The 12,779-nt window shown below is 43.1% G+C and overlaps 1 long non-coding RNA gene across 2 annotated transcripts; it reads right to left on the reverse strand.

Moving 5' to 3' along the window:
- Positions 1–3,375: 3,375 nt before the first annotated feature.
- Positions 3,376–9,047, reverse strand: LOC104602062 (uncharacterized). 2 transcript variants are annotated; one of them, XR_736020.3, is made up of 5 exons: positions 8,225–9,047; positions 6,161–6,249; positions 5,580–6,064; positions 4,874–4,968; positions 3,376–4,759 (listed from the first exon to the last, which is right to left on the reverse strand). It is a non-coding gene; the product is annotated as an uncharacterized LOC104602062 (long non-coding RNA). The 2 variants fall into 2 exon arrangements; XR_002022924.2 differs by having other exon boundaries at positions 6,161–6,339.
- Between the last annotated feature and the right edge of the window lie 3,732 nt (positions 9,048–12,779).

Below are 12,779 nucleotides of genomic sequence, written 5' to 3' on the forward strand. Positions count from 1 at the left end.
GCCCGTGGAGTAGAACTCCGAGTTGGAACATGGAAATGACCCATCAATCTATCTATGGTTCCCTTGGATGATTTTCAGGTTGTTCTTGGAGTGGAGTTCCTCACGCAGGCGGAAGCAGCACTTATGCCACACATCAACAGCTTGCTTATTCTGGACGAACACTCCCCTTGCATGGTTCCTGTCTCATCAACCTTGCAGATACTTGGGAAGCAGCTTTCAACCTTGCAGTTGTACCAAGAAACCAGCAACCATGAAGACAGCGCCGCGTCAACAAGGAAGAACCCCTGTCAAGTATCTCACATCGACATTGGAACTGGTTGGGAAGTCGTCACCAGGAAGAAGTCTCCCCCAAAACAGTTCCATTTCCAGTGCCAACGCCAATGCCAGCGCCCAAGTCAGCACCAACATCAGCACAGCATCAGCTTCAACACCAACCACTTCAGCGGAAGTCAACACCCATGTTGACACCATGAAGACACGCGGTTGACACTCTGATGGCACACGCTAGGTGCTTGATGGCGCGGCGAAGGAGTCACTTGTGACATTCTCCCCCACTCAATTCGATCTACGTCCTCGAAGATCGGCTTCGACTGGTCCCTTAGAGTCACTGTTGCGGAAGGAAGGTTCTTCTGCTGCTCTCCGAACCGGCTGTCGTCCTAGGCCGAGGTGTATATTTTGGTGGCATGATTGGGTTGGCTCATTCTGTTGGAGTGTCAACATGGGTGTCATGGGTGGGCTATGCATGTATTTTGTAAGGGGGGGACCGCCAATGGCGTTATTGTAATTACATAGTATGATTTTTCATCCTTTTGATGTTTCCTATTTTCACTCCCCCAAAAGCTTAACATATTCTTTGAGGGGAGGTAGGTAGTCGAGTGAGTCATGAGCATGTAGAGGTTAAGCATGAGATCCCCTCGACACTGAACTGTGTGCTTATGCTTGCCATCCATTAATGCAATACAATTTGCCTTTTATCTAATTCGTATGCCATCTTTGTTGCCTTTTCTTGTGTTGTTGCTTGTCGCTTAGGCTTACTTGTCGCATTCGAGTGCCGCACGGGGTCCCAATGACTAGCCTCGTGACACTTGGCCAATGGTTCCATCAAGCCTACTTGTAACTCCAATCGGGCTACGATTTGACCCATGCCACCTGAGGAGATTACCCTACGACATCGTCACGGTCCTACGACCTATCTCTAACCCTAACCCAGTGTGCCACATGTCGCTAAATCCCATAAGTTGCCCCTAAATGACACTTGGACCGGACAGGGGATTTGTTGGCCACCAAATTAGGATAAGGGAGTCCACAAAGTCCCTAGGGATACAGTCGACTCGCACCAGGACGCCTACTTACCAATGACCTTGGCCGATGGAGCTAAATGGAGGTTTACCCCGTTGAGCCTACATGAAACTTCGATATGGTCGCGATTAGAACCGTGCCATTGGGGGACAATACCCTACGACATGGTGGCAGTTCCGCTGCCCATCCCCAACCCTAACCCCTAGTGTGCTACATGTGCCCAAATCCCCTAAGTTCCCCCTGAGTGGCATGTGGACCGGACGTAGGGTGTGTTGGCCACCAAAACGAGACAAGGAAGTCCACAAAAGTCTTTAGGGACACAGTCGGCCTGCCCGGGCTACTTAATTTCCAACAGCTTGGGTTGATGGAGTGAAATGAAAATCGCAGCCCGAACCACAATGGCTTTGGTTGCCCAGGCCACAAAAGTCCCCTAAACCTGTATTTCGCTATGTCGAGCCTACACATAACTCCAATCGGGCCACAATTTCCCCTGTAACTCTAGGGGACAATACCCTATGACACCCTAGCGGTACTGCCGCCCATCCCCAATCTTAACCCAGTGCAACACACGTGGCCAAATCCGTAAGTTGCCCCTTCGTGGTATGTGGGTTGGACGAGAGGTGTTTGGCCACCAAACCAGGATGGGGGATTCCACAAAGTCACTAAGGACACAGCCAATACGCCCGAGACGCCTAATTACCAATGACCTTAGCTGACGGAAGTAAACCTCTCGCTACATTGAGCCTACCCATAACTCTGATCGGGCTGCGATTTGACTCGTGTGACCGGAGGACATTACCCTATGATGCTATCCCCAGTGCGCCAGATGTTGCCAAATCCCCTAAGATGCCCCTAAGTGGCACGTGGACCGAGGGGTGTATTGGCCTCCAAACTGTGATGGAAGAGTCCACAAAGTCCCTAGTGATACATTTGGCCCACCCGAGATGCCTAATTACCAACAACCTTGGCCGACGAAGTGAAATAGTGATTTAGGGTAAACATTCGTTTTGCTCTATCGAGCCTACATGTAACTTTGATCGGGTTGCGATTAGAACCGTGCCACCTTGGGACAATAGTCTACAACACCATCTCGGGGCACATCCCCAACCTTAACCCCCATTGCACCACATGTGCCCAAATCCCCTCAATTGCCCCCAAGTGGCACATTGATGGGACGAGGGGTGTGTTCGTTGACAAAACGGAATGAAGGAGTCACAAAGTTTGTAGGGACACAGCCAGCCCGCTCGAGTCGCCTAATTGTGAACGGCCTTGACCAACGGAGCGAAATTTATGCCTACACTTAACTCCGATCAAGCCACGATTTCCCCCATTTCATCGGGTGATAATACCCTACCACACCCTGGCTGTTGCATGACCCATCCCCAACCATAACCCCCATTGCACCACACGTGACCAAATCCCCTGAGTTGCCCATTTGTGGCACGTGTACTAGATAGGGGGTGTGTTGGGCACCAAATCAGGATGAGGGAGTCCACAATGTCCCTAGGGACACAGGCAGCCCGCCCAGGATGCCTAATTACCAACAACCTTGGCCGATGGAGGGAAGGTAAACCTTCGTTTCACTCCGTCAAGCCTACACGTAACTCCGATCGGGCCACGATTTACCCTATGTCACTGGGGGCATTACCCTATGATGTCATCGTGGTCCTGCGGCCCATCCCCATCCCTAATCCCCAGTGCACCACATGTGTCCAAATCCCCTAAGTGGCATGTGGACCGAACAGGGTGTGTTGGCTGCCAAACCAGGACGAGGGAATCCACAAAATCCCCAAGGACACAGCGAACCCGCCCGGGATGCCTAATTACCAACTTGGGGGCTAAATATTTATACTGGAGATTAGTCAATGTAACCTCAAGTATAATGACATGTATGGGTCGTGGTCCTCCCGCAACTTGACGTCTTCAAGTACAAGAACAACATCCCAAAGTCAATTATAAGTTAAACAAAGCATACCCATTGCTCATGGATGATCTGCTCAGGGGATACTGCTCCGCAATATCCGGTTAGTACTTACTAAGTAAACACAGGAGTAAACCATGCAAATGCAAAACAAGTTCTTGTTTGCTTATTGGATCAAAGTCATTGGAGAAACATACAGTTGCAAAATATTGGAAACATTTTCTCCTTAAGACGTACCCGAGCTGCTTTGGGATTGAGTCAACAAATTCATATGCCCACCCGAATACACCAGGAATGATTGGCGCCATCTTATCCCTTAGTTTCGTTTGCTGCCTTAGGATGAAGATGAACAAAAGGACATGGATGCACAAGTAAAGCGGCCGATAAACACTTGAGCAAGCAATTTACTAGTGAACTAGTCATGAGGTAGACACAACGGGTCTAGCATGCACGCGGTGGCAAGTGGTATTGATTGAGTTGTACGATTGGAGTTCCCGTTGCTTTCATATCAACCACAAGTAATTTCCATTGCAAAGTAACGATCCGTTATTGGTATGAAGACCTTATCGACTACCAATATCGAATCGGACTGGAGCCATTTGTATAGCTCTTCATCGCGATCACCAGAGAATATAGCTACAGTAATCAATGGTGCAATGACAATCAATGAGAACTTTAACTACCAATGAGTCTGTAAGACTTACCGGGGCCACGGACGACACATTGTTACGGTTCAGCACAGGCTTAGCCTTGCTTACGCTTGGCAGGCTTACGTTAGGGATATGCCCGTCATTTTCGCCTGTAAGATTTTTGGGAGAACTGATATCTTTAGGCAGACCACCAAAAGCTTAACGTACTCTTTGAGGAGGGGTGGTCAACCTCCTTGGGTGCCTAACCTTGGCACTCCTAGACCTTCATCCCCTTGCGGGGCGGCCCTGGTTAACGGCTAGCATGGCTACCAGGGTTCCTCATGGGCGCACACTTGCTCATGGGGACAGTGTTGGACCGGCACTGCGCTACCGATACTCAAGGGAGGCTTGGCATGCGGGCCTGGTTCAAGCATGTCCCTTTACCTCGCCAGCCCCTTGCCCAAGCTGATTGAGCTATCCCGTTGCCCCTAGCGCACGGGTGTGCTCCGGCCCAAGCGGTTGCCTATCATCATGGCACACAAGTGCCTGTCATCATCGACATACAGGAGACCCTTCACATCGGTGCCAAGTCACCTCATCGGCGCATGGTCGCCTTCCATGATGGTTGTCCCCCTTTAGCACGTAAGTGGCGCCTCCCATGGACCGGTCTGAGCCAGGAGAGTGCCCCGGCCATTGGACTTGAGGTCATGATCCAGTGCTACTGACTTTGGTGGAGCCATCCCATCGGGCAACTCCTAGCCTCTAAGCGCATAAAGGCTTGTCCTGTCCTGCCTTGGCCAGGACGCCGCACGGGTTTCTTCCGTTGTAGAACTACCCCCGTGACAACATGGCACACTTTCACCAAATTTATCGATCGTGCAACCACCAAGAATCCGTACGCATCTATCACCTATACAAGAGCAGAGTCAAGCAAGCACCAATAGGTATGAAGGCAAACAGGCTACACTGATCGCATTTAAGCTATTTTCAACAATAAACGATGCATTCACAACAAAAAACATACCTCATTGTATACCTAAGCATATGTCTCAAAGAGGCGCCGCAGCCACCGTGCACTCAACCACATATCGCCATTACTCCATACAGACAGACTCCTCACTGCAATAAAGGGTTATCATTTATTAGAGACCAAAAATGACAAGGGGGTGGGGTCAACAATGGGTCAACTGAAAGTAAACGGGTTGTGCGGTGGAATCAACTTTTCATAATAGCCTCTTCTTCTTAAAACAGCCTGGCCCAGGCCCGCAAATTTTAGGGCCGGATTTGAGCTTAATACTTTAAATTCGGCTTGCATATATTTAAACTTATACATTTTGTGTATAATGTATACATTATTTTACATTATATATAAATATTATAACATGACATATATAATTTATATTATATAATATATAAAATAAATTTATATGCATGTTATGTCATTTAATATATCGATATGTAATATTTTATATATGAGTGACATTAGCCCAGAATCAGGCCCGATCTGGCCCAGGCCCGTATAAACCTGGGCTAGGTCTTGTGTTTCAGGTCTAAAACCCCAGGCCGAGCCGGGCCCGGACCTAAACTATAACCCTTATCATAAGTGCAAAGCCCGACACAGGCCAGGCCCATGATCACCCCTAATCAAGAGTATGCAACAAAGACATCAGTAATCAATACGCCATTAACAAATTCAAACCTGCGGACAACATCTACTAATTCTAATTCACCTTCTCCTGCTGCACTTTCTTCGGATCAGCTGCAATGGCAAACATGTTTGCAACTTGCCCATGATGTGTTGGCACCTGACACTGGGAGACAACTAGGCTACTTTGGAACTGCTCTCTCCTTACCTGGGTTGATCTACGTTTGAAAATGGATAGGCCAGATGGAGACGGTTGAACGATATCACATAACCAGGAGGCCGCTTCAATGGTAATCCATTCAAGAGAGAGAGCTGCATCGGTGCTGTTGGCTAAACCAACAGGGGGCATAGCGGTGCGGTGATGATCAACTTTCAATAGCAGGAGGCTAATGCTAACACTCTCTCGCTCAAAGGGACTCCATCGGGGTCAATGCCATTGTAGGTCAGCATTGCATGCAACCTATTGACCTCGGTGCGAAGCACTGCATTCTGCTTCATTGATGCATACTCTTTGGCCTTCTTTTGAAGAATTTGGTATTCCAACGACTCGACGCAACTTTTGCAGAAGCCCTGTAGATGAAAACAACACAGGAATTAATTACTACGTATGGTTACATGTCAATGGGTGAATTATTATTCGTATCATTCAACTAAAGACACAAGTACCTTCTTCCCTCTATGCTCACCAAATTCAGCAGGGTCATCAGTCGCACCATGCCTCTCCTCATCATTGCTTGGGCCGACGGGCTCCTCAACTTAATTAGAACGACAAAACATGTGAGCACTAGACGCATGGCCCATACAAATATCACGTAACCTGAACCTTCGGCGTATGGTTGGAAGATCTACATCAGGAGGTAGTTGTTTAGTCAGTTCTTTTTGTTGCATAAGAGTGGGTCAGTGTGTTAAGAGAGTCAATCTGTTAGTGTGTTGCATAAGAATAGGTCAATTTGTTAAAGAGGTTAGGTTGTTAGACTATGGCATAGGAATCTGTATAATCCCATAATTAGGGACTAGTTTAGTGGTAATTAGTTAAAAATCTTGTGGGTTTCATTCTCACCCTAAGCAGAATACTCTTTCAACTCTAGCTTTGATTGGGACCTATCACATTGGTCCTTACAAGACTAATTCCATTAATTTTACTAACTGGGACATTACTACCAACAACATCTAGCAAGGGCAGTTCCTCAGCCCTAGGGGTCAAGAATTCAACAATCTATCAAGGGCTTAGGCATCATTAGATGTACGCTAGGGGTCAAGATAGTTATGCACGCATCTCCCCATGCATAATCTCCAATGCGCTCCAAATCATCATTCGTCAATGTAACTGGCCCAGATGAAACTCACTCGGAAACTGCTTAGTGTGAAACAATACACTGCCAAAGATGAAGAGGAAGACCACCTTTACAACCTCCTGAATGTACTCTTGGCCTTCCAACCTCACAATAGTTTTCAACCGGCGAAGCACCGCATCTAGCTCTATGTTGGATGCACGGTTTTCAGGGAGCTTGAAGAATGACAAGAACAATGCCTTAATGGCCATCCCACTTGACAGGTCAACGGTAATACCCCTCAAGCTAAGGCCAGTGATCAGGGCAACATCACTTTCAGAAAGTTCCATGACCCTACCTCCTAGGTTGAAGTAGTGAGTATTCGGGTCCCATAATTCAACTAGGTCTTGACCCACGTTTAGGCTCAGTTTTGAAGGAGTACAAATACAATTACATAGGTTTTATATTCTACAAATTTGTATTTGTACTTTTTTTCAAACCGAGCCTTAGGAAATGCCCAAATGGAGTCTGTTGGGGCATGTCCTTGTGCTTTGCAGGAGACTATCCAACAACTCCCGCACAGGTTTAGTAGAGCATCATGATCTGCATGGTCACTACAAACCTACAAAAATAAGCAAAAACCATGCTAAAAAACAACGTTTTTATAACTTCGGTGTATGAGATTCAACGATTAAGGGGGATGAAAATCTATTCCGACATGCAAATGACATGACTCTCGTGAAGGACTAGAATTACGAATGGATGTCTTGAATTTCAGTATAGCCATACCATGTCTACTAGGTTTGACTATATCTTTACTGTACAAGTGCGTCTAGTTGGCTGTAAGGGAATTGATGTTTGCATCCGAGGATACAAAATCGATTTGGATTGGTATAGGTGACTATAGTATGGCATTTACACAACATAGTACAGGATAAATACAACGAACCTCTGTCCTACCCACAATTGTTGTCACAACCAATATAGTCTTATTTATACAGAGATCAAAACTAAAATCCAAACTATGATTGTCGAAAAATTAAGGTGATAGGTCCCAGTCAAAGCTAGAGTTGAAAGAGAGAATGAAACCCACAAGATTTTTATTTAATTTCCAACACCACTTCAGCTGGTTGTTGGTGTTTAAATACAAGATGAACTTAACTAATTACCACTAAACTAGCCCTTAATTATGGGATTATCCCTTCTAACTAACTGACAGGTTCCTATGCCATAGTCTAACAACCTAACCTCTTTAACAAATTGACCTATTCTTATGCAGCACACTAACAGATTAACTCTCTTAACAGACTGACCGATTCTTATGGCAATGGTAATGGACTAGCAAGCTAACTTCTTTGAAGGTTCAGGTTACGTGATATTTCAATGGTTTATATCAACAAACACTTGCAAAAAAAAAAAAAAAAAAATGTAAAACAACTCAGCAGAGAATAGGGAGTACGCAAATGGTGAGAATGCAAGGAACCTTTGCGTCCGGTCAAACAGGATCCACCACCCGCAATGCAGCGCTTCAGACAACACAACAGGGGTGGGGAAGTAGGTAATTGCGCGAAATAACCTACAATAGCCGCCGACGAACTTCCAATTTGGGAATGGGAATATCCCTCCCAAGTTCGGTATGAAGAAAACGTTTCGGGGAGTGGGAATGGGAATCCCTCTGAAGCTTGGCAAGAAGAAAACGTGTCGGGGAACGACACACACCCTGTTAAAGAATGAGTGAAACTAATTAATTATTAAGGGAGAGCTTCACCAATGAGAGGTTACCCTGATCAAATCGGGAGGAACCACATAGCCTAACGAGAGCGTAATCACTGGAACCGGAGGGAAGAAGAGAGACTAAGGGAACCTTGTTCAAACCGGGATGAAACATAGAGTCTAACGGAACCTTCCGCACTGGAATCAGTGGAAACAGGACACACTAACGGGACCTTGTTGAAAAGAAAACAGGGAGTACCGGAGAGACTTTACGGAACCCTCAACTCTAGAACTGGGATATTCAAGGAGATGCAAATAGATTACCAGAAACTTCGGGGATGGCATTGGAGGGGAGAAGACCGGCCAACGGAATCACCGAAGGGAAGAAGAACAACAACTGGGAGGAAAAAGAACGAGTATAAGGAAAAAATACCCTAAGCTTGTATGGTACACACAGGGTAGACGAGAGGAAGAAGAAAGAGCAGAGAGAAAAAGATACGCAAGCCTCGTATAGGGGTATAAGGGGAATTTCCGATGGTCTACAGTTGAGGTGTAACTTGTAAGGGTTGGTGGAGCCCTGACCAAATATACAAGGGTGAATTCAACCCACCTCAGAATTTTTAGGCCCACAAATGAATCCTGACCGTGGATCAAACAACCTCTCTAATTAAAGAATTTTGCGGTGCCTGCGGTGTACTTCCCTGAATATACAATTAGGTGGGTCATTATTTATAGAGTGGCACAAGTTACTCCTGGATTGGGATACGGATCAGCTAAAACATGATAACAACAACTCTCCAACCAGCCATTGCAGTAGTACATAGATATAGTCGACTGTTGGGACAGCCTTGGGAGCATTTTCTTGGGAGCAGATACCTACCTATTACTCCTAACCCAAATTGTTATAATAACTTTGGCCAAGCTGAATCTGACCTGAACCCAATAACAACAAACAAACAAAAGTTACAAAACCTCAAACAGAAAAGACAAGTTGAGATCACACGCTAACAAATACGTTCTAATATACTCCCAACATGATCTAACATATATGTCCTTGACTCCAATTGAATTAATGTATTGATGCATTTATTGTAAATGAATAAAAAGTACATAATTATTTCATGTTATATTGGTGTATTTTTGTATAATTATCACTTAAACTGAATACTTATAAGACTCGTATTAGTTTACAATATTCTCAGCCGTTGGATAGATTTGGGGAGTTTATCCTGTCAAGGCTGACACTAATGTGTTGTCAAGAAGGTTGGGGCAACCAGTCTCAGCTGCCGGGGTTGGACCCAAAGCACATGTAGTGTGTGTTTGTTTGAAACATTGAACCCGAACCATTTTCTAGTTATGCCCACAACCTTGGAAACTGATGGACAAAACTGGAAAGTTGCACCTAGCCCCTAGACTCGATTATGGTACTGCATTGGGTATTGGATCGGGTTATCTTTGATATGCTAATCGGTGAGATCCTTTGGAGTCAAAACCTAGGTATGTTGGGGCAGTCTGAGAATTCACTCAAGTGGATGATCATAATGATAGGATCACCCCCTTTGTCGGACAAAGTGAATGATCGGGACTGCACTCTCTTATGGAAACCAAAACTATCAGCAGTCAATTTCAACCGTGTTTTAGATTTGTTTTGCAAAATATATTTATATGATCATATATATATATATATATATATATATTATGTTTTAAGAAACATGTTTTAATTCTCAGGACCCATCCGAACAGAGAATGTGACATTGCACCTTGCAACCAGGGGAGAGGTCCTTCCCTGTTGGGTAATGTTTTACCAATATGGACTGAGAGGTTAAGTGTAAGAAACCATTAAGGGTTGTTTACCTAATAGACTATATCTTACTTAAGTCTATTGCCATTGGGCCTTCATAGGATAGATGGACTTAAGGATCATTTACTGTAAATGTTGGGCTCATTAAGAGCCCATACTGATGGACTCAGGGATTCACTATATTTAATAGTGAATTTGGCCAGGCCTTTTCACAGAGGCTGGGCCGAACCCATATGGGCTTATGTAAGGTCATTGTTGGAGTCCCACACCATACAAAGTGAACCTAAATGAGCCAGCAACCACCTAGGGATGTGAACCACTTGCTTATTGGGCCTAAAGCCCATAATTAATTGGATTAATCAAGGTGTCACATGACGACTTAAGCAGTCATGTGATTTGGGCAAATATGGGCTTTGATATGGGTCTGAATCAACCATTAGGATAAGAGGATAAGTCTTATCCACTTAGAGAGTCCAAATCCAAATAAAGATTTGGATTAGGAACCTCTTAATTTGATTAGGAGTGGTGATCCTTAAGGCTAAGAAAAGAGGATATCGAATCTGCTCCACTTGGCATTGCTCTCAGTTCTCTCTCTCTATTCTTGCCACCCCAAAAACCCTAATTCGGCCTCCACTTCTAGGATTGATCTTGATCAGTTTCACCTTTGATTTTTGCAAGAAAAATACAGAGAAAATTCATGCTCACCTCCCTTGTACGATCCAAAGTGTTAGATTGCAGTTTTGCTGAAAACTGCATTGTTGAACCGGCTTCAAATCAAACTCTAAAAAAAACGTATCCACCTGAATAGAGTATACACAATTAATCTACCCCATCGTCATCTCTATAAAACCCTTGTATATAGGGGTGGCCACGAGTCAAGCCTTTCATGAGTAATTCGAGCTTGGCTTGTGAAAAGTTCGGCTCGACTCGATTTAAACCAAGCTTTGAGCCTGATATATAGGCTTGTTTACTAATTGAGCCAAGCTTGAGCCCAGTGAAGCTCGACTCGTGATGCTTGCGAGCCTAGTATTGAATAAATTATTTTTATTGTATATATAATATGTATGTATTAAATAAATAATACATACATATAATTTTTATTTTTCAAAAAAAAATTTGGCTTATAGTCGAGCTCGAGTCGAGTTGAACTCGAACTCGCGAGCTATGAATTAAGTCAAGCTCGAGCCTGATACTATTCTTGCAAGCCGAGATCAAATAACCAAGTATTTAGCTCGAATCCACCCCTATTTGCATGATAACTTCTTTGTGCCTCTATACACTCTCTTCAGTTCAGATTGGTGCTCCACATGCACATCCCACCATGCATTGGAAACATCTCCCATACTCTTGTCATGGGGATATGGGGATATGTTCTCCAATACACTATTGGAATGTGCTGTGGGGTGCGCATGGGACACGCTTTGTGGGATGTCGATGCAAATTCGTCTTTCTCACCTTCAATTCTTCTTCCAAACCCCCAAAGCTTAGATCAACCATTTTATTGTACCAAAGAATTTACCTTGGATGGATCAGTTCCTTCCACCAGCACAATCATCACTCGGCCCCACGTATACAAGCAAAATTTAACGAGTTTCCCATCGTAACAAACCGGCTACCCTATTAGAAACCAACTCAACTAAATCACAAATTGATATTAGATCAGAACCCCCAACGTCCAACGAAGAGTAGAAGAGTCCGATGATTTGCTACAAACTAGACATGTGCAATGAATCTCGATACATCTGGTAACAGTATGGAGCACTGATGATTGGGCTTTCATTGCCCATTGGCCATTGTTACATGTCTTGTTTATAGCGGTTGGAAGAATTTGGTGGGATGGGATGGAAAAGGGAAAACGGGTGGAAATTTTTCATGTTCCATTGTTTGGTTGCAAAAGGGAAAATAGTGTGAAAATCTATGCTAGTAACGATTATTAATTAATTGATTAGTAATACTTTTATTATTTTATATTTTACTATTATTAATTATAAAAATTTTAAGGAAATAAGTTTATAATTAATTAATATTGGTAATTATCTAATTAATTATTAATTAAGAAGTAATATTTTAAAATTTATTTTATTAATATTTACTATGAATTAACAATAACTAATAATAATAATTATTATTATTATTATTATTATTTTAAAATCATTTTTATTCAATTATTAATTACTTAATTAATTAATTGTTAACTATTTTTCGTTAATTGTTAATTAGTAATAATACTTTTTATTATTAATTAGATAATAATTAATTAAATCCATAATTAGTTAATTATTTTAATTAATTAATATTTTACATTTTATTAGTCTATAAGTTATTAATGATATTACATTTTATTAATACACATGACTTAATTAATAATTATAATAATTTAAAATTAATTATTCATAAATTATCAAATTATTTTCATTGATAAATTATTTCTTTTAATTAAACTATTAATTTATTATTAAATATTTTGTTGCTAATTGTTAATAAAATTAATAACACTTTT

This window comes from Nelumbo nucifera, chromosome 6 (assembly GCF_055504915.1).
Source record: "Nelumbo nucifera cultivar China Antique chromosome 6, China Antique-T2T, whole genome shotgun sequence".
NCBI classification, from domain to species: Eukaryota; Viridiplantae; Streptophyta; class Magnoliopsida; order Proteales; family Nelumbonaceae; genus Nelumbo; species Nelumbo nucifera.